This window comes from Triturus cristatus, chromosome 10, assembly GCF_964204655.1.
Source record: "Triturus cristatus chromosome 10, aTriCri1.1, whole genome shotgun sequence".
NCBI classification, from domain to species: Eukaryota; Metazoa; Chordata; class Amphibia; order Caudata; family Salamandridae; genus Triturus; species Triturus cristatus.
The window spans coordinates 1,088,458,727-1,088,480,015 of NC_140593.1; the positions used below are offsets into that span (position 1 = coordinate 1,088,458,727).

Below are 21,289 nucleotides of genomic sequence, written 5' to 3' on the forward strand. Positions count from 1 at the left end.
CTGGGTTCGATTTGGTAACATCGTCGTGTGTTATCTTTAGGGACATTTCTGTGTGAAAGTGCGTGAGTGCAATAGCAACAGGTTCTCTCGTGAAGCTCTGACCTTAATTCTCAGGAGCAGTGTAGTCTCCCCATGTGTTTTATCCCCAGAGAAACGGTTAGCCTTTTTGCTTGCTAGAAGGGTAAAGTAGAAGGAAGTGCTACTTTATCGGCGAAACTGAATAATTCTGTGGTAATTTAGAGGTAAGCGCTGCCTTCGGGAAATACAGAATTCTTGTATAATTGGACAAAACTATCTCTTTGGTTTAGCGAAACAGGCAATGGTGGTGGTTTTTTGTTGTTACTAACAGATTTGAATGAAGAAAACGTAAGGAAAGTTTGTCGATAAATTTTGTAAAGGAGGGGGAGCAGAAGCAGGAGTAGCGAGACAAGCTGACGTCAGAAAAACCGCGCTGGGATTGGCCAGCCTTAGAGAGACGAAGCTTTCATGAATTGGTGCGCTGGTGTACGCCGCGCTAGGAGTGGAGAATTTCCAGTGTGACGTAGACGCACAGGATTGGTGCGTTAGTGTGAGTCGCGCTGGGATTGGACAGCAAACAGAATAATCATAGAGAAGTGATTTAAGAAATATAGCGATACAGGATAAGAAACATTATGTATTACGATCCACCAGAGAAAGAGAAAAAGTCCTGGTTTGGGAAGATTAAAAGTCTATTTAAAAAGGATAAGCCAATTGTGACTAGGGAAGGAGAGCTACTTCCCCCACCGAAATCGCCTGCATCCTTTATGGTAGCGAAATATGGGTATCATACATGTATTTGGCTAGATAATTGGGCAAAGTATACCAAAGAAAAGGGGTTCTAGCATTTCCAGAAAGTGGTTCGTTCAGTTTAGCTGTATTACGGAATTTAAGAGAAAGGATGAAGAGGTTAGAACCTAGACCTACTCAGTTTGAAGCTTTAACTGAATGGGAAGATGAGATTACGAAAGAGAACGGCAGCGAAGTGGCGGAAGGTATAATTACATGTTTGGTAGACCATGTGGACAGGAAAATCATGATGACAGGATGAGGAGATGGCGGAGTGAGAACATGACTGATGGGATGTTTCCCTTAAGAAACGCCGAAGAAACTAGCGGTAGAAAGTGTACAGAGAAAAGAAACCATACAGGGTCAGAAGGTTATAAGTGTGGTGTGAATGAGTCGGAGGATGATGTGCTAGAGGACATGTTTTATAAAAATCCTCCCCCGTACAACCAAATTCAATGTTGCTGACACCGAGTGCGCCAGTAAAAGACACACCGAGAAATAAAATGTTTGAGCAAACGCCACCTGATTTAGGGAAGAATAATCCATTTAGAGACTCTGAAACAGCACAACCTGTTAGGATGGTAAATAAAAATTGAGCTGAATTGGCTAGAACTACCCTGGAATTAACTGAGAAGATTAGGGAATTAACCAAAAATATGGAAGCCGTCACGGTACCTGTAACTATAGGACCAGTGATGCCTGTCTTTGATAAACAGAAAGATAGTGAGCATTGTTTAACAATTCCTTACAATAGTAATAAACAAATTGAGACATGAAAAAGAGACTCAGGAAAAAACCCATGGGGAAAATTAGTAGGAACCTCAGGGTTAAGTACTCCTAAAAATCTGACAGTGAATCATAGTCCAGTGAGTAAAACGCTGATGACAACGGAATCTGCACCAGAGACCCCAGAAAGAAATATAGAGCGAATAAGAAATTAGACAATTCCTGTAGGTCCCACTTCTGACAAATTAAGCGATTGGTTAAGGAGTTTACAGCGAAAACATACAGAACCTCGGCATTTCCAGTGAGAGAAAAGGAGGGTGTGGTAACAGAATGTCCCATGAGGGAGATCCCAGGAGGGGGTTATGTGCAAGTTCCTTGGACTAGACAGGACATTTTATCATTTACAAATGATTTTCCCCGGCTAAGGGAGAAGTCGGTGGAATGGTATCGACAAGTAGAAAGATTTGTCAAATTATCAAAAGTACTGTGGCTAGATTTGAATGGTCTGTTCGATATAATTGTGCCCGCAGATCTATGGGCAGAATGTAACCTCACGGTAGGTTGGCCCACTCAAGAGTATCCTAGGGATCCTAAAACAGGTGCCCCTGATCCAGAAGTGATGAGTAAATATGAACAGGTAATCACCTTCTTGAAAAATAAAGTGCCTCCAAAAGAAACTGATTGGGTAAAGATTGATAGCACTCACCAGGAAGTTAAAGAATCTGTCCATGCCTATTATGAAAGATTGTGGTTAGCCTTTAAGCAATACAGCGGCAATGAAAAATTGAGTGAAAAGGATTTAAGTCATTTTGTATATCAATTTGTATATGGGTTGAGACCTGAAGTGAGCGAAATGATTAAACAGCATATGGTAGATTGGAAAAATAAAAGGATAGATGAAGTAAAGAAAACATGCAAAATATTTTAGTGACGAAATTGAGGCAAAGCAACGCAAGCTGAAAGAGAAGGCCATGTGGGCACAGGTTAAGGTAGCAGAAAGGCAAGAAGCTCAGCTGATTGAACAAGCAAATGGCATGGGACCTGTGAGACAAAAACCTAATATTGGAAAAGGAAAGGGACAGATTAGTATAGACGAAGCCAAAAAGAAGTGGCCATGTCATAATTGCGGAAAATTAGGGCATTGGAAATCAGAGTGTAAATTGCCCCCAAGTGCTAATGGCGATAATGAATCATTGAATCCACAGGTGCAGAATGAGGTGAGTTGTCAACCACAGCGACAGCAGCAGGTTGTTGCCCAACAGTGTCAGGTGCCAAAGCCACTTTCCCACAGAGCGTAAACCCTCAGAGATACAGTAATGAGACCGGATTCTACACCGAGGAACAGGTAACAAAGCTACCGCGCGCTAGTGCTGTTTCGCAGTATTGGCTGCAACGCGATGAGAGTGAATCAGAAGGGAGTTATTGACGGTGCTGAGAGGAAGAAGAGTGCGTACTTGGCGCAACTCTAGAAGTAGACCAGACACGCCCTTTTGTGGACGGAAAGGTAAATGATGTAAATATTACTTTCCTAGTAGATACTGGTGCTACTCGTTCAACTGTTAGATCGGCTGACGTCAAAAATCTTCCTCTCTCGGATGACAAAATCCAAGTAGTTGGAGTCTCAAACAGACAGATAAAAACGTATCTTACTGAACCAGTTAAAGTTAAAATAGGGAAATTTTCTGACATGCACCGCTTTGTTGTGTGCGATACCAACCCTGTAAATTTGTTAGGGAGAGATTTGTTGTGTAAAATGAATTGCACAATTTCTGTACTCCTGATGGCATAGCTTTTGAAACTCCTGATGAGGATGTACTGTATAGAATGACCATGGCCAATATGGAACCCGAAGTTACTGAGGCATTTGTTGTATTTGACCCAGAAGAATTGCCTCAGGAGAATTGAAGAAAACAGTGAAACCCGAGGTATGGGATTTCACGGAAGAAGATATGGGATTGATGAGCAATGTAGACCCTGTAAAGATAACTGTAAAAGAAGGAATAAGTTACCCAAATATTCCCCAGTATAAATTGACACCCGAAATAATTGCAGGAGTGACTCCTATAATAGACAAAATGATTGAACAGGGTATTTTGAGAGAGATAATGAGTAGTCCATGTAATTCACCAATGATGGGTCTGAAAAAGCCTAACGGAACTTTCAGGATAGTACAAGACCTGAGAAAAGTGAATAAAATTGTTGTACCATGTTGTCCCATTGTACAACCCTTCAGTGATCCTATACCAGATTCCTCATGATGCAGAATGGTACACAGTCATTGACCTGTGTCATGCTTTCTTTCCCATCCCATTGCACCCTGACAGCCAACAAATTTTTGCATTCCGGTTCGGCGAACGTACTTTGGCATGGTGCCGAATCCCACAGGGGTATACAGAAAGTACATCAATATTTAATCAGATTCTAAAGAAATCCCTGGAAGACTTAAAAATGCCCGAAAGCTCAGTACTAGTTCAATACATCGATGACCTACTGGTGGCATTGAGAACCCGAGAGGCTTGTGTAGAAGATAAAGTTGCATTACTGAATCATTTCGCGGATGGAGGACTTAAAGTATCCCCATCGAAATTACAATTTTGCAAAAAGGAAGTACAATATTTAGGCCATAAAATTGAGAAAGGGCTGAGAAAAGTGACTGCAGATAGAATCAGAATAATAAAGGGAATGAGAGCACCAATGACTCAAAGAGAAGTGAGAATGTTTCTTGGAATGGTTAGATACTGTCGTCAGTGGATCAGCAACTTTTCACTGATTGCAAAACCTTTGGTGCGATTGACGAAGAGTGATGTGAAAGACCCTCTTGAATTGACAAGGAAGAGTTGAAGGCTTTTAAACAATTAACAGACAGCTTGTGTGAAGCCACAGCTCTTGGAATGCCTGACTATGAAAAAGAGTTTGAGCTCTATTGCAGCGAGAGAGATGGGTGTACACTTTCTGTGTTAGCACAGAAACATGGAAAATTGAGACGACCAAGTGCATATATTTCGGCTGTACTAGATTCTGTAGCTGTGGCATTGCCTGGTTGTTTGAAAGCAGTGGCTGCTACCTGTAAGAGCTTGGAGCAGAGTTAAAGAATTGTGATGGGATATCCTGTGAGAGTGTGTGTACCTCATGATGTGGCGATCCTTTTAACAAGGAGCCGCACCCAATTTATGACGCCTGGTCGTCTAAGTATGAGAAAGTCATTTTGGGTGCAACAAATGTGAGCCTTGTGAGGTGTCTCAATGTAAACCCCTCAACGTTGTTGCCTGATGCTGTAAATGTGGAAGTGAAGGATGACGTGGATCATGATTGTTTGGAAGTGCTGGACTTTTGCACCAAGCCGCGTCCTGACATAAAAGATGTGCCCCTGAAAGAAAGTGACTATGTGATGTTTGTGGATGGGTCATGTTTGAGAACCGAAGAAGGAATTTTGAGTGCAGCATACGCAGTGTGTACTGTAGCAGCTGTATTGGAGGCGTCTTGTCTGAGAGGAGTGAGATCAGCTCAGGTTGCTGAATTATTTGCGTTAACGAGAGCATGCAAATTTGGAAAGAATTTGAGAGTCACCGTCATTACTGATAGTCAGTAAGGATTCTGAGTTGTGCATGACTTTGGGCAAATCTGTATTCCAAAGAGGGTTCTTGACATTGAGTGGAACCCCTATAAGGAATGCTGAAGTGGTTGGGAAGGTGCTTGAGGCGATACAGCTGCCTAAACAATTGGCAGTAGTAAAATGTGCTGCCCATTCGAAGAGTGCAAATGAATTCGCAAATATTGTGCGCGGAACCAGAACTCAGTCAATCGAAACAGCGAAAAGGAAATGAACTCATGTCCCTTACTTTTTACTAACACTGTGAATACGTGGCAAGAGGTGAGGCAGTTACAGGAAGAGGCAGGAGATGAGGAAAAGAAACAGTGGATAAAATCAGGATGCACACCCCGAGAGGCAGACCGAGTTTGGGTTTATCGGGATGGAAGACCAGTCATGCCTGATAGCATGGTCTCTACCATGGCACGGATGTACCATGGGCAGGCACATATAGGAAGGGATGCTATGATCAGACTTTTCAAACAGACATGGTAAAATGCCAAGTTTCGGCTTTAGAGCCTTTGTCAAAGTGGTCTCATATATCAGCAATACAATCCAGGAAGAAAAACAGTGGTGAGCTTGGGAACAATAGGACGAGAGGGAGGTCCTTTCACCAGAATGCAGATTGATTTCATTGAAATGCCCCCATGTAATCGGCTAAGATATGTCCTAGTGGTTGTTTGTCTGTTTTCACGGTGGGTAGAGGCATACCCAACCAGAAGCAGTGATGGGGTTACAGTAGCAAAACTCCTATTGAGAGAGTTTATGCCTAGATTTAGTTTCCCAGTCACGATTGAGTCAGACAGAGGAAAGCATTTTGAGAATGAAATCATAAAATTGATCTGTGAAGCATTGAATGTACAACACAAACTGCATTGTGCCTACCGTCCAGAGGATTCTGGAGTGGTGGAACAGATGAACGGCACCATTAAAAACAGATTGGAAAAGATGTGTTTGGCCACAGGTTTAAAATGGCCTGATGTCTTGCTTCTAGTGCTCATGACGATTAGATCAATTCCTGATAGGAATACTGGATTGAGTCCCCATGAAATTGTTATGGGTAGAGCGATGAGACATGTTTTCATTCCTGTCAACAAACTACTGCCTATAGCTGATGACTTCGTGTTGGATTATTGCAAGGGATTGGCTGATTCCGTTCATTCTGTGTTTCATCGGGTTGGATCGGATGCAACCACCCTTGAAAATAAGCCAGCTCATGATTTAAGTCCAGGAGACTGAGTAAGGATCAAAGTGCACAGAAGGAGAAATTGTCTGGTACCACATTGGGGAAAACCACATCAAGTGATTTTGACAATGACGACGGCAGTGAAATGTGCCAGAATAAAGAATTGGATTCATGCGAGTCATACTCTCCGAATCCAGAGTCCTGCAAATAGACCTGAAGAAGAATATTTAGGCGAGTCGGATACCAGTTCAGATTCAGAATCTGAGGAATCCTGAACCAGACCAACTCCAAGAGGGTGAAGAGTTGGAACCAAGCCCAGTTGCGGAACCAGAGAATTTGCTATTAAGGAGACAATTGGAAATTTCTGATACTAGCTCTGAATCAGATACTGAACAGGTGAGAATACAGGAGAAGGTAAAAGAAAATATTGAGGAAAATGACGAAGAGATCTTTGATAAAGAGGCTCCACATGCAAGTACGAGAGAGATTCCACCTGAGGACATAGAAATAGAAGGTGAGGAATTAGATACAGCGAGTGAGGGAAAGATTGTTGCGGAAGACCCCCCGAGGAGGTGTAGGGACTACACACATCCAGGTAGACAAAGGGACAGTAAGTCAGCAGGAAGATTGTGTGGAAGAAACACGAGGAGGGACAATTGTAGATAAGGAACAGGAGATCGTGAAAGAAAAACTCAAAGAAGGTAAAGGTCAAATAGAGACCAAATCTGAAGAAAGTGAAGGAGAAGCACAAGAAGGACGAGTCCTGAGGAAGAGAGATGGAAAACCAAGCGAGGTGAGAAGAGAATTGGGTTAAAAAGGCTGGCAAAGGAGGAAATTTGGCCAAACAAAGTAAAAAGACTGGGGTTATCGATTAACTAGAGTGAAAACACCAAAAGCAGAACAAGTAAATGAAGTGTCTAGCCAGGAGAAATCGGGAGACACTGATCTGTCACACGTGAAGACAGAGGCGAACCAAGAATCCCAACCAGAAGTATAAGTCACCGGAATGGACGTACGTGGCACTTCCTGAAGTACAAGAAGAAGCAGATAGCCAAGAGAGCCTAGGTGTGACTGTACCGGAAGTGGTTGAAGAGGAAGAAGATTCAGAAATCCTGAGAGTTATCTTGTCTGATATCGGAGAAGAAACGATGTTCAGGAAATTCTGAACCAAGATTGTGAAAACAAAAACAAAGACGATCAAATGCCAGAGTGAAGTGGCAAAAGAAGATGCAGAGAGATTGAATTACCGGATAAGACATATAACCGAAAAGGAACCGAGTAGGCGCCCAAGAGCCTTGGGTTTAGACAAAAGTCAGTTGTAAATAAAAGAGGCTAAGTCAAAAGACACTGATCATTTCCGAAATGGCAAACACAGAAGGTAGAAAACCTACATGTGGGTTCCTTCGAAGATGGTGCAAAGTGTGTTGTTGTTGCACAGGATTATTAATGCTTATGTGGAGTATATTAGCTATAATAATTTCGTTTAAAGTAACATTTGAGAATTTAGAAGATCACACGGAGAATAAGACTAATATAGAAAGGGTTTATGGTACTCATGAAACTAGATTGGTAGATAGGACTGACTTACATAAGGATAGATCTATAACTGATTTTTCTAATACTGTTTTTTCAAAGTTATTGTATGAATATGTAAAAACTATGGATGTTAGAGATTGTTATGTTTGCATGCAGTTGCCTGCATCAGTGTTAGAGTGTGTTACCTACCATCACCTTCCTGTGACATACGGGATAACATATAGTGTATTAGCCAGTTTGTTTTACAAAACAGGGAAATTAGCGTAACATTATTCTAATGTAGATAATGTTTTCTCACAAGTACAAGTAGTTCCTGAACTAAACAAGATAAAACCTGGTAAAACTTTAGGTGAATATTTCCTAGAAACTAGAGAATTAACTTTGAAAGAATTGTTTAAGAATAATCTTACTTGTAGTCTGAGAAAGGAAGAAAAGACCTTTTTGGACATGGTAGAGGAGAGGAGAATTAAGATGCAAAGAAAGGTACCTGAGGATAAGAGAGAGTCAGCAGTTTGGGACGTAGAAAGAGAAAACCTTTTAAAAGGAGAAAGAAGTCCAGCAATGGCTTTAGATTGGCCTCAGATAGGAAAATTGTGTATCCGAAGAAATGAAACTGTGCATGATAATTATTTTATAGGTGCGAGTGAATGTCATGATACGTATAGAGCGGTACAAAAGGGGGTGGTGATGGACAGGGCATCAGAACCAATCAAACACTCACACCCAGTCAACAGATCTGGGTTTGATCCATCACCGTTCTTTAACCCACTCTGCCACCCCAGTTCAGACATGGCCATATGCAAATCAGTCTGACCCTGTGCCTCATGGGAACAGTCCAGCCCGAACTGCCAAGCCATGCCTTCCCTGGACCGGAAACAAGCTTCCTAGGACCGGTTTCTGGCATTTCAGCCGTCTTCAGCCAGGCTTGCTTGAATCCAGTGGCAAAGTGAGCAAGGGACTCACGTCTGAGCATACCCTGCCAACTTATGGCGAACAAAGCGGTACAAAAGGGGGTGGTGATGGACAGGGCATCAGAACCAATCAAACACTCACACCCAGTCAACAGATCTGGGTTTGATCCATCACCGTTCTTTAACCCACTCTGCCACCCCAGTTCAGACATGGCCCTATGCAAATCAGTCTGACCCTGTGCCTCATGGGAACAGTCCAGCCCGAACTGCCAAGCCATGCCTTCCCTGGACTGGAAACAAGCTTCCTAGGACCGGTTTCTGGCATTTCAGCCGTCTTCAGCCAGGCTTGCTTGAATCCAGTGGCAAAGTGAGCAAGGGACTCACGTCTGAGCATACCCTGCAAATTATGGCGAACAAAGCGGTACAAAGAACGGTGATGGATCAAACCCAGATCTGTTGACTGGGTGTGAGTGTTTGATTGGTTCTGATGCTCCGTCCATCACCACCACCTTTTGTACCGCTTTGTTCGCCATAAGTTGGCAGGGTATGCTCAGACGTGAGTCCCTTGCTCACTTTGCCACTGGATTCAAGCAAGCCTGGCTGAAGACGGCTGAAATGCCAGAAACCGGTCCTAGGAAGCTTGTTTCCGGTCCAGGGAAGGCATGGCTTGGAAGTTTGTGCTGGACTGTTCCCATGAGGCACAGGGTCAGACTGATTTGCATAGGGCCATGTCTGAACTGGGGTGGCAGAGTGGGCTAAAGAACGGTGATGGATCAAACCCAGATCTGTTGACTGGGTGTGAGTGTTTGATTGGTTCTGATGCTCCGTCCATCACCACCCCCTTTTGTACCGCTTTGTTCGCCATAAGTTGGCAGGGTATGCTCAGACGTGAGTCCCTTGCTCACTTTGCCACTGGATTCAAGCAAGCCTGGCTGAAGACGGCTGAAATGCCAGAAACCGGTCCTAGGAAGCTTGTTTCCGGTCCAGGGAAGGCATGGCTTGGCAGTTCGTGCTGGACTGTTCCCATGAGGCACAGGGTCAGACTGATTTCCATATGGCCATGTCTGAACTGGGGTGGCAGAGTGGGCTAAAGAACGGTGATGGATCAAACCCAGATCTGTTGACTGGGTGTGAGTGTTTGATTGGTTCCGATGCTCCGTCCATCACCACCCCCCCTTTTGTACCGCCATGATACGTATAGAATCATGGGAGGATGGAGATTTAAGGGAGGAAATGATCCGGTATTCCCTGGATTATATTTTATCTGCGGGAACAAAGCGTATTATTGGTTGCCGGACCATTGGTATGGCACATGTTATCTAGGCCTGGTCTTGCCGAAAACATTTCATGTGGGAAGGGGAAAAGATGGTGTGTACGAGATAGGTAGACAACTAACATGTAGAAGGAGGGAAAGTTGGTCTGAAATTGTAGTGGATATTTTTGGAGCACTGATCCCAGCCGTTGGAATATCTCTAAATGCACATAAAATTACAAAATTGTCTACAGTAGTGGATCGCTTATCGACAAGCACTGCTGGTGGGTTCTTACTGGTAAATATCGAAATGGTTGCCATGAGAGCCATGGTGATGCAAAGTCGACTTGCCCTTGATATTATTTTGGCAAAAGAGGGAGGAGTCTGCGGAATGCTGAAGGTGCAACATTGTTGCACTTACATTCCTGACGAAAGCAAGAATTTAAAGAAATATATTAAGAATATAACAGATTTGCAGGAGGAAATTGGTCCATTGGAGGTTGAAAGTGTTTGGGAAAGGATTGGTAAAGGGTTTTCTGCTATAACAAGCTTCTTAATGAAAATAGGTAGTTCATTTATAGGTAAGATTCTAATACCAGTGACTTGTGTAGTAATACTAATATTGATTGTGAGATTAGGGTGTGTATGTATAAAAAGAAAGTTGAAAAATAAAATAAAAAAAGAGAAGTCGTAAAGAAAAGAGGGAAGGAAACGAGGGAAAGAGAAATGGGAGCTATAGAATTGGAAGAGTGGAGAGATAATATGTATAAGAAAACAAGAGAGGATGAGATGGGGGGAAACAATGATGTGACGTAACGAAACGAAAGGGAACTGAGAAATCATTTCCATAAAACAAAATGTATTAAATTTAATGGGATTTGTGGTTATATTAAAAATCACCAAAGGGGTGATTGGTGGAGCAGGTAAAACGAAAAATGTGTATACCTTCTCTATTTAGCATTTAAATATTAACCTGTATTAATTGTTTGCAGTGGTATCACTAATCAACATTACACCTTAATAAACACGAATTACACGCGGAACTAAATGCACATTGCATGGCAAATAACTCTAATGACTAACTGTGGTACGCATCTTAACTGTAGTATGTGTTGTGATAGAAATTTGCATGATTTATGTTGCTTTTGTAATGGTTTGCATTCCTGGTATGGCAGAATGGTGAGTATTATTGCTTTAAACGTTGCTATAAGCTAGGAAACTACTAATATATATTGGGATTAGTGTGGGTTTAAACATTAGAATCCTTATTTCCGTATATTAATTACTTTTTATGTTTGTTTTGCTTAAGTTGGCATTCGTGCCTACTAGGCCATAATATTCAAAATGCAGTTCGGAGGTGGCCACCGTCGTGTGAGCGCAATGTCTACTGCGCAGACTCGGATGGCTCTGAAGATCTGCAGGCTGCCAAAACTCAACTAGTGTAAATGACAGAAAAGAAAATGGCAACCTGTCCTTAGAGGTCTGCATATTGATACTTGACCCTTTCGCATGAGAACTGTACAATCTAAAGGATGACCTATCCAATTCCATGTGAGCCAAGAAAACTCTGGGAATCATGAACAATATTACAAAATTGAGGGGCTTAGCCAATACGAGTGTTTAGATTTAGAAAATGTTGCAGATTATTTTAGAAATTACTATAAAAGGGGAACTGTAGAAGAGGGTATAGACTAGTGCGTTCCAGAAAGGTGTCCCGAATTTGCGTTGGTGGCCGTAGATCGATTTGCTTGCACGATTGTCTGGTCCTTTGGATATCTTTGGGACTGTGTCATGCCGAGCGAAAATAAACTTTTCCCGGACTTATTTGGGTATTAGCCTGCATTCGATTGGGCGATTTCACCCGAAGGGATTTGATTTATGCAGGGCTAACAGGGTTTGAGGAATGGTCACCGATATCAAGATTTAGGTAAATATAATTGTCATACTCATTTGTGCCGAATAATCAAATTTGAATTCTGTGTTGACTAAAATACTGATTATGCAAATGAAAACGAATTAATTAGATAAACTAAACATTGATTAACAGAAAATGAGTTTGTGATTCTTTAAATAAGATATTGATTAAGGGTTCCGAAGCTTTAAATGTGTTTTAGCTGGTTCTAAATCACCATCAACCAGTCCAACTAATTGGTCCGTCGACCAAGTGGTGGAGTGCCTTGATGTTGAGGTTAGGATTCTATAGAGTGATGTAAATATGTATATACTGTAATGAGTTTCCTTCCCTATAGGTAATAAGGTACCCCTACATTGTCCACCGCTTCTTTCCTCCTGTGTGCAGATTCGAGTGAGACGTATGAGTGTTGGTGTTATGGATCCCACCAATTAATGCGTGCGTGAATGAGTAAGGGTGATGACGGGTCTGTGATGCAGGGAGGATATGTAAATTTGCCCTTTTCCGCTGGAGCAAAACCATCATATGAGGATGTCTAGCGCTATAAATTAGCTACGGTTCCAAATTGCCAGACACAATGGATTTTTTAGCCCGGCTTTCTCCACAGCCAAAAACGCATCAGCAACAGGCAACCTTTTCTTTGCATTGCCAGACTCGGCCCTATACACAACACTTTTCCTGGTGATACATCAGGACTCCCCAGAGCTTCAATGACATACTAATTTGGGGACCCCCAAAGTCTCCCTTTAGTTTCTTGTAAAATAAAAAGGTCCTTGGGATCGTCCTGAAGGGGCTTCAAACATTTTCTACAGGTCAAAAGACATTGACATTCGCTAAGAGGCTGACTCACCATAAAAAAAACATAAAATAATTATAGACTTTATTTTGGGTGACATTTACTTTTTGGGACAAAAAAATCAGGTTATTAGTGGTCTATTAAAAAATTATGGCCGCACCACAAATAAGCTAAAACCAGCTCTACGTGCACTTCAATATTTACTTCCTGGGACAATATAAATTGGTTGAAAAAACGTATATTATGACTCACAGAAATGTAATCAGATTGTACAACAATTGAATGTTAGCGAGCACAAATATTGACAAGCCTGATATAGTTACAAAAATTATTTTTAAATGTACCATTTTATGTTGGTATCTACTTTACATAGACCTGTAGGAAAAAAAATCAAATGTGGAAATAATTACGTTATCTTGAACAATATTACGAAAGTAGCTGTGATTAATTAACGGCTATATCTTAACCCTTTTACTGGTTATTAATGTTTCCCTGGGAGAGTACGTACAGGAGTATAGATGTAAGTATGCAAGGAGAAGCGACTGCATGTCTCCAGATTACACTCAAGGGAACTTGTAGCAAGCAAATAAATATAACTTTTATGAACACCTTACAGAGTGAGACTTCAGCCTTATGAACCTTCAGTAGACAAAAGTCCAGAGCAGGGGTGAAAAACGCCGTAGAGGCTTGCTTTTTGCAGGGGGATGTCCACACGCCCACTGGATTACAGCAGTCTCTGAAAGGAGCGTGGGCTTTAGTTCCATCAACAGGAAGCTAGAGTTGTTTTACACAAACTCACAGAAGATATGTTTTTCTCATGTGGAAAATTTTGAAAAATAAAATGAATGTAAAAGAAAAAAAACCCGGTAAAACAATACAACCTGTGTTGAAATAGAAATATGAAAAACCCTTTGTGAAAAATAAAAATGAGATGAAAAAAGATTTGTAGGTCTAACAACCGTAAAGGAAGAGGGGAGTCTGCTAGTCGCAGCATGGGGTAGAAGATCATGAAGCTACAGCAGCTTGTGTACCATGCAGACAGCTCCCTAGAATATGGCCCTAATGAATGTTACATATTCTCAGGACCCCTGCCTTGCTGCCACAGCTCTCTCGAGATCTGGGCTGAGAGTTTCACTGCGTAACTTCGGTCCCTCTAGGGCAGGGGTCTTCAAACTTTGCAATGCCACCAACTTCCCCCACCCCGGAATAAAAGGTTAGGGCCCCCTTACATTTTTAGATCTCGCCTGAGCCAGCGCTTTAGCGCTGCTCTGGATAGAGTTTTAGTAAGCCGGTTTTGGAAGTGCTAACTAGTGGCTTGTGTCAGGCCTCCAGCTACAGTGCATGTGCGCCGGGCGCGCGCACCATTTGTCAGCCTGCGTGCTCACTTTCGCGACCGCTTTGATGTTCTCAGTGAGCCGCGCGGCCACTGAGAACATCAAAGCGGCCGCGAAAGTGCACACCATTTGCCAGCCTGCATGCCTCTCTCCGCCTTAGTGCGCGCGACGTTCCCTATTCCCCTCCCTTATCCCACTTCCTGCTTGTTTTAGACTTCCTTTATGTTTTAGTCCCCAGGTTGTCCGTTTGGTTTTGTTTTATCTTTTGAACAGACTCTTAAGGTTTTAGTGCAATATTCGTCAATGGGCTGTCAAACACATCTATTGTGTTCCAACAACTGTACAAACTGTGATATCAGTGGTGATTTTAAGGATGCATTGATAGTTCTCCGGGTGCTATCCATAGCGACTTTTCTACTTTTTGATCAGTAGGACTGTAAATGAAATGGCAGAGAGTTCCTTTTTTGAAGTCCATTGTTTCCCTTAACATGTGTTATTTGCCTTTCCGCCGCCACCCCAGTGCACGTTACCTGATTTTATGGTAGCCTGGAGGGCCCTGCTGCCAGACAGCTTCCCAGCATCGCGTGCCTGCGGCGAAAAACATATCGCTCACCTCTGCTCTCATGTAGGAGAAGGAATCCTTTGACGTATTATGCAGACGTAATTCACTCCTCCATTTTAAGCCCTAGCTGTATACACGCATTGTCGCATTTAGATGCAAAACATTTGTGTTTCGGCGGGAGGCTTTTTGAACTATAGCAATGGCCGGCTTTAAAATCCTAAACAGTCTCAAGTGCAAAATGCACTTCTGAGTTTTTATTATTCCATCACAAAGCATTGTAAGTTACGCATTCAGTGGCGTTCACAGGCTGTTTTATCTTTCAGTAAATCTGAATACCAGAGTGTTTGTCAAGGTTAATTATTTCCTGACCATTAGCACGCCAATTACCAACGCTACGTCTTTGCCGTGCGACATGCTAACATACAATATATAGCGCATTGGACCATCTGTCTGGTCTCTAGACGCTGTGTGGTTTGGTGTGAACCAATGTTTTCCAGTGAAAAAAACATTGCAATTACGTCACAGGGTGCTTACTTTGCGTCTCCTGCCAAATGAGTAGGCCGATCCTTCACTGTGGAGAAGCGTCATTTACGACCACCATTGATGGCGCTATTTCACCGCATTAACCTTTTGTTGTCCCTTAATGGCCTAATGTTTTTGTACAAAGCAGGAGGGAGTGTTCGCGGCAGCAGTCTGAGAGGGGCAATTAAAACACTCTAAGCAGCCCCCTGTTGTCAACGAAAGACAATTGGAGCCCCAGCAGGCCTTTTCATCAAGCCTCGGACAGGTGTCTCCGATTACAGATAGTTTACAACCCACTTGAGCTCAGGCCTGTGGTGTTCATCAGCGTGTGATTGCTGCCTTCCCTCCAAGCAGCTTATTTATTTATTAAATGAATGTTTCAGAATTAATAGTTGAGCGCCCGGTTATTTCAGACTAAATACATAAATCGACTTCAGCATTAAAAACAAGCATTGGCATAACCAATAGGTCTCGCCTTTGGGACCTTATAAGTGATTAGCCATGCAACAGTTGATGTTGTTGCACGAAGGCTATTGTGCTGGATAACTAAGCACTTATATGGTCCCAAAGGTGAGACCAATTGGCTATGCCAATGCTTGTTTACAGTTATTGTATTAAATAGGCAATGTTTAAAAATGTCTAGACCCACTTAGAAATTGAAGTTAAGTTCTGTTACCATTTTAAAAATGTCATTTGACCAGAGCCTGGCACCCCACTGGGATCACTTGAGGCCACCCTAGGGGGACCCGCCCCCCAGTTTGAAGACCCCTTCTCTAGGGAGAGTTGTCCATTCTAGCTGAATCGGTGAAGACCTCCAGAGCCCTAGAAGAGACTCCCAACACTACACGGATTGCGGATGGTTTTGCAGCAGTAGTTTCCAGGCTGCAGCTACCATTTCAGTTCCAGCAGGGATGCTACTTCACTCTTGTGGTGCCTGCTATGAAGAAGCAGTTATAGAACTATTGCCCCCTTCATACTTGTGGGACTTCTAAGCGCTCAGCAATCCAAGCACTAAAACAGCGCCTTGGGTCTAATTTTTTCAGCAGTGACCTATCACTACTTTTGCATTTAGGATGCCTCAGAGGTTATTATGTACGTGGAATAAAACAATTGATTTTTTATGATATTCTACTAAGTTCAACTGCATTTTCCTCCCTTTCTTCTACTGAGATATGTCGCTACCTCCCTTGGCTTGAATAGGGGAATCGGAAGAATTCTCCTGCAATGTAGTGTTTGCAAACGGAATATTCTTAATATTTTGACAGTTGCATAATTGTTGTACAGCGTTTCTATTGGTTCTTTTAGTTTCTTGCCACCGTGGACTCCCACCGTATCTACTTTCTGCTCCCACTGCTACTTTTTGTTGCTTTGGCAATCACCGCTTTATGTTTATAACATCGAATTAATTATTATAAGGGGCTAGAGAAGCAAACTCGAATAAAACCGGGTTTAAAATGGAAAACCTAGCCAAAAGTAAGCAAGTGGTGGTTACGGGTAAGACGTCTCGTGCAGCGTTGTGAATGCGCGTATAGATGCGTGGCACGGGCAACGCGCGAACGAGAGCATGCTACAGCTGAGCCACAATATTTGACGAACAGCTGAAAATGTGATTGTGGTTGAGCGCGTGTAGCTGGGCATGCGCAGAGCAGGAGTAACGGACTACAGGAAGCGGCCAAGGATGCGCAGATGGTCGCTCACTGTTGACACGTAGAAATGGGCTGAGCTCGTGGAGAGACTGCAGGTACATAGCGCGCAACAAAGACTGAAATTAAATAATACAAGTGATTACTACCCCAGAGTACCTGGTTGCTAGCGAGAAGTGCCAGTACGCTCCCACTGTGAGTATTGGACACATGCTGAAAGTGCAGGCACTCCGCACCGACTCATTTGAACTTTAAAGCACTGGTGTATAAACATTGATCAAATTCGGGCAGGGCTTACTGTTCTGTTCCAACACACTATGGGACCGATAATATCAATATAGCTACGTGGAAAAGCAGGCGACCTAAATGGTCCCACACATACTATCTTTGGATTGTAAACAATATATGAAAATGGAAAAGTAACCGGAGGAAGATATGTATTCATTACCCAGGTGGCGATGTCAACGAGGGCGCTCAGGACCGCGACCTCAGCAATGTCCACGCCAGTAAGCTACGTACCCTGAATGAAACGTGAATTCAACAGAGCCTACACATGCTGTCCGTTGCTACTCTTTCAAGTGTGCCCTGTACTTCCGGGTCGAATGAAAACATCCCGCGATTTAGTATTGAGTGGGAGGTATTAGTAGTGTGTGAAATGAGCTAGGATTGGAGATTTGGCGGTACCTCAGCCAATCCGAACGTGCTGCCAAAACTCTGACTAGCTCATTGGCTGTGGAGCCAGCGCGGTTCAGCCGGTATAAACACTGCCCAAACCCGTTACCCAAGCTGTCATCTGATCTAGTTTTGTTCCCGTGCTTGATCGTCAAGTCACTGTAGTTCAGGTTTTCCATGGTGGAGCTTGAGGCCGGTGGTCGAAGTGCATAAAGGATAGCATGGAAACTACTATCCTGGTTACAATGGGGGCGTAGTTTAGGAAAATGGGGACCCCCTACATGCAAAAATAAACTTGCTAGCCTTGGGGAAATTGACATTAAAAGGAGAAAGGAATGCTAGAAAGAAGTGTACAATAATCATATAATCATACATTTCAGGACAACATAATAATCATGCATGACAACATTGTGCATTAATATAGGACAATGACTATGACTATGTTGTGTTATTTATTTTACCAAAATATTTTTATTTTAGTGTTTTTTTTCATTTATAATATCAAACCATAATTTTTCAATTTATAATAAATCATTAAAAATAAAATCATTAAAAAAATGTCAGTACAACACAAACATGTATTCAAGAGATAGCAGTGCAATTGATTTATACAGGTAATCAAATGATTTGTTTCATTTCATATGTATATACACAAAATGGGGGATCCAGATGAACCATAAACAATGGGGAGGCTGGCGGTAGATGGAAGCTACGCGCGTTTCGGCTGAGGTGCCTTCACCAGGGGACCATCTCAACTTTCTCTGCATGGAATACATAATAGTCATGATCTAAGAATATGTATGTGTTCAAAAATTGTCCTGAAATTATATTAAATTTTTTCCAAAGGTTATAAATCATTTGCATTGATTATTATTCAGTACCAATGGGTAGGGCAAACATTGAATGGGAAGGTAGAAGAAATGTAAAAGTTAGAAACATATTCTCTTATAGAATATGCAAGATAAAACGCAATTTGGCATGCTTTAAGACAAATAGCGTTTGTGCCCAAAAGGGTGTATTGTGCATTGCAAGAAATTATCTACATGCTGTGAGTCAGTGCTCCATGGTTATCCCGTATATGCCAATGTGAGAAAAGTTATTTTAAGCTATGATCACCTTTTTTTACATCAGCAGGAGGCTGATAGGACCAAAAGACGTAAGATGCTTATCTTTGTGGATCGTTTTATGTGCCTGATTAGAGTAGATCTGGAACAAAATAAGATAACAAATGGCTAAGGATGGATAAATCCTACATGACTGTTGAGCTGTATTGGCTTTCGCTTTTTATATGTAGCATTCAGTTATCGGTGGTACCTGTATCATGAATAAAGATCCATGTCTTGTATAAAGCAGGGTCTTTGTGAACGTTTTTCAAAAGACCCTACGAAGTGTCTAGAATTCAGAAGTCCATCTGTTTTTTATCCGTTCCTACAGAGTATATATAAAACATTATAAGAAAATGTTTTGTAAAGAGTATGTCTTTTAATATCTACCTACATCTGGGTAGATGAGAATTGAACCTGTTAACTGGGGTGGCATAACTGTTATACTTACAATTTAATGAGGTTCTTTTGTGCGTGCTGAAATTACGTAGGACCTAGTTGCCTGGACATTCAATAATGGGTCCTCTTTTATGTGCCTGATTAGAGTAGATCTGGGACAAGATGAGAAAACAAATGGCTGCTGATGGACAAATCCTACAAAACTATTGAGCTATATTGGCTATCATGTTTTAAATATATGTATGTAGCAGCATTCAGTTATCGGTGGTACCTGTATCATAAATAAAGATCCATGTCTTGTATAAAGCAGGGTCTTTTATGCGTTTTTCAAAAGACACAAAAAGATGTCTAGAATTCAAAAGTCAGTCTGTTTTTTATCCATTCCTGCAAAGTATATATAAAAAACATATGGAAAAATGTTTTATAACGAGTATGTTTTTTAGTTTCTATCCACGTCTGGGTAGATGACAATTGAGCCTATTAATTAAGGTGGCATAACTGTTATACTTACAATTTTAATTAGATTTTTTTGTGCATGCTGAAATTACGTGGTACCTATCCCTGGACATAGTGGGTTCTCTTTGTCTGATAAAACAAAATACAACCAGGGGTATAAGATGAAGTAGACTCACTGGCTAATAAAATGCGATTAACAAGGATTGGAGGTGAGGAGTTAAAGTAAAGAGGAGAGGGTATTCCTACTTTCGCCATGCTGTGTGGATGTCTGCATCTCGCAGAGCCAATCAGGAAAGCCGCTCGGCATAGTCGTGCCGCTATTTAAGTCTCATACACAGCTGATAAGGATCTCAACTGGTTCACGTAATTGATGTTAGCACTTCAGAGAAATCGAAAGTGGACTCAATGGATGTTTAGAATGTAGAGGCGGACTGTAGAATAGAACTGCCATCTTAGGTGAACTTTTGTTTAAAGTCTCTTTCTACGTTGATAGGGGTCTACAATGGTGCACGTAATTGCTGTCAATATAACACCGAGATAGCAAATGGACTCAGTGGATCTAAATGATGAAAAGCGGATTATGAAGTTATAGAGCCATCTTAGATGAACTATCGTTTCAAATTTAAACAAGAGATATAGGGTTGATGATCTTGTTTTATAGGGAGGAGCAACGTATTTTGGATTTCACAGCAATGTAAATGGAATGTATATACAATTCCATGATGTTGCTGTATTAATATTGTTCTGGATCCTAAATTAGATAAATCCTCCAATAGCAGAGCGACAGTAACTTCAAGACCCAGGGTGTCCCTTTTGACAATAATGTCTCAACTGGGGCTCAGTGACATCTGGAGAGAGAGGTCAGAACAACAATTGGGGGTATCCTACAGGAATTTGTAACTATAAACATAAGTCACAAATTGACCATGTTCTGATTAGCTATAGTCTTAGGGAAAGAGTAAAAGATATAAAGTATCTGCCATCATATCTGTTTGATCACTCTGGCATTTTGTTGACCTTAGACTGTACCCAAACGCAACAGGGTAGAACATGGTCCTTCGATCGGACATTGTTACTCGAAGAAGAGGAAACAAGTCTTCTCGAGAGAGAAGCAAGTCTATTTTTAGAGACCAATATGGGTACAGCTGACATTAATATAATATGGGACACTCTTAAAGCCTTTTTGAGGGGTATGATATCTGATAGGTCGAGCTATAGGCGCAAAAAGTACAGAGAAGAGATTTCAGCTCTGGAACGAGAAATGAGGATAGTGGAGGCAAGGATGAATAACCAGGCAGGGGTTGGCCAAAAGGAAGACCTAGATGAGTGTCAATACCTGAAGGAAAAATTGGAGGCCGCTCATCCGGGGAGGCTCATGCGCAGATGGGAGGCTAGAAAGATTGCCCACTTTGAGTATGGGGAAGGAGACGGGAAATTACTTGCTTGGAAAACCAAAGCAGATCAGCTCCGCAATCACATAAAGGACATTTCTGGGAGTAACGGTGCAGCCTCCATATCCTCGGATGAAGGTATTGGGGAGGCCTTCCTGGAATACTTTCAGGAGATATATAAAGAGACCTCCATAGAGGACAAAACCAGAGTGAGAATATGGTTGGAGGAAATCACCTTAACACCTATTAGTGCAGACCAACAGTCAGATTTAGAACAGAGTATAACGCAAGAAGAGGTGAGGAAGGTATTGGCAGGCTGTAAAAGAGGGAAAGCTGCTGGACCCGATGGTCTACCAGTCGAATTATATAGATCACTCGGGGAGAGTATAATCCCAATACTAACTCGACTATTCAATAAAATATTTTTGGAGGGAGTTAGTCTTCCTGCATCATGGAATGATGCTACAGTAGTCCTGATTTTAAAACCAGGTG

The 21,289-nt window shown here is 42.0% G+C and overlaps 1 protein-coding gene across 3 annotated transcripts in view; it reads right to left on the reverse strand.

Annotated features, from left to right (window-relative positions):
* Positions 1 to 19,670, reverse strand: part of NSMCE1 (NSE1 component of SMC5/6 complex) — a 170,487-nt gene extending 150,817 nt beyond the window's left edge. The window contains exon 1 of one of the 3 annotated variants that reach the window (XM_085629264.1): positions 19,653 to 19,670. The gene's annotated coding sequence lies outside the window, so the exon portion shown is untranslated. Of the gene's footprint in view, positions 1 to 17,224; positions 17,394 to 19,652 lie in introns of those variants that run through there. The other 2 variants (XM_085629266.1, XM_085629265.1) reach the window with 2 other exon arrangements.
* Positions 19,671 to 21,289: the final 1,619 nt, after the last annotated feature.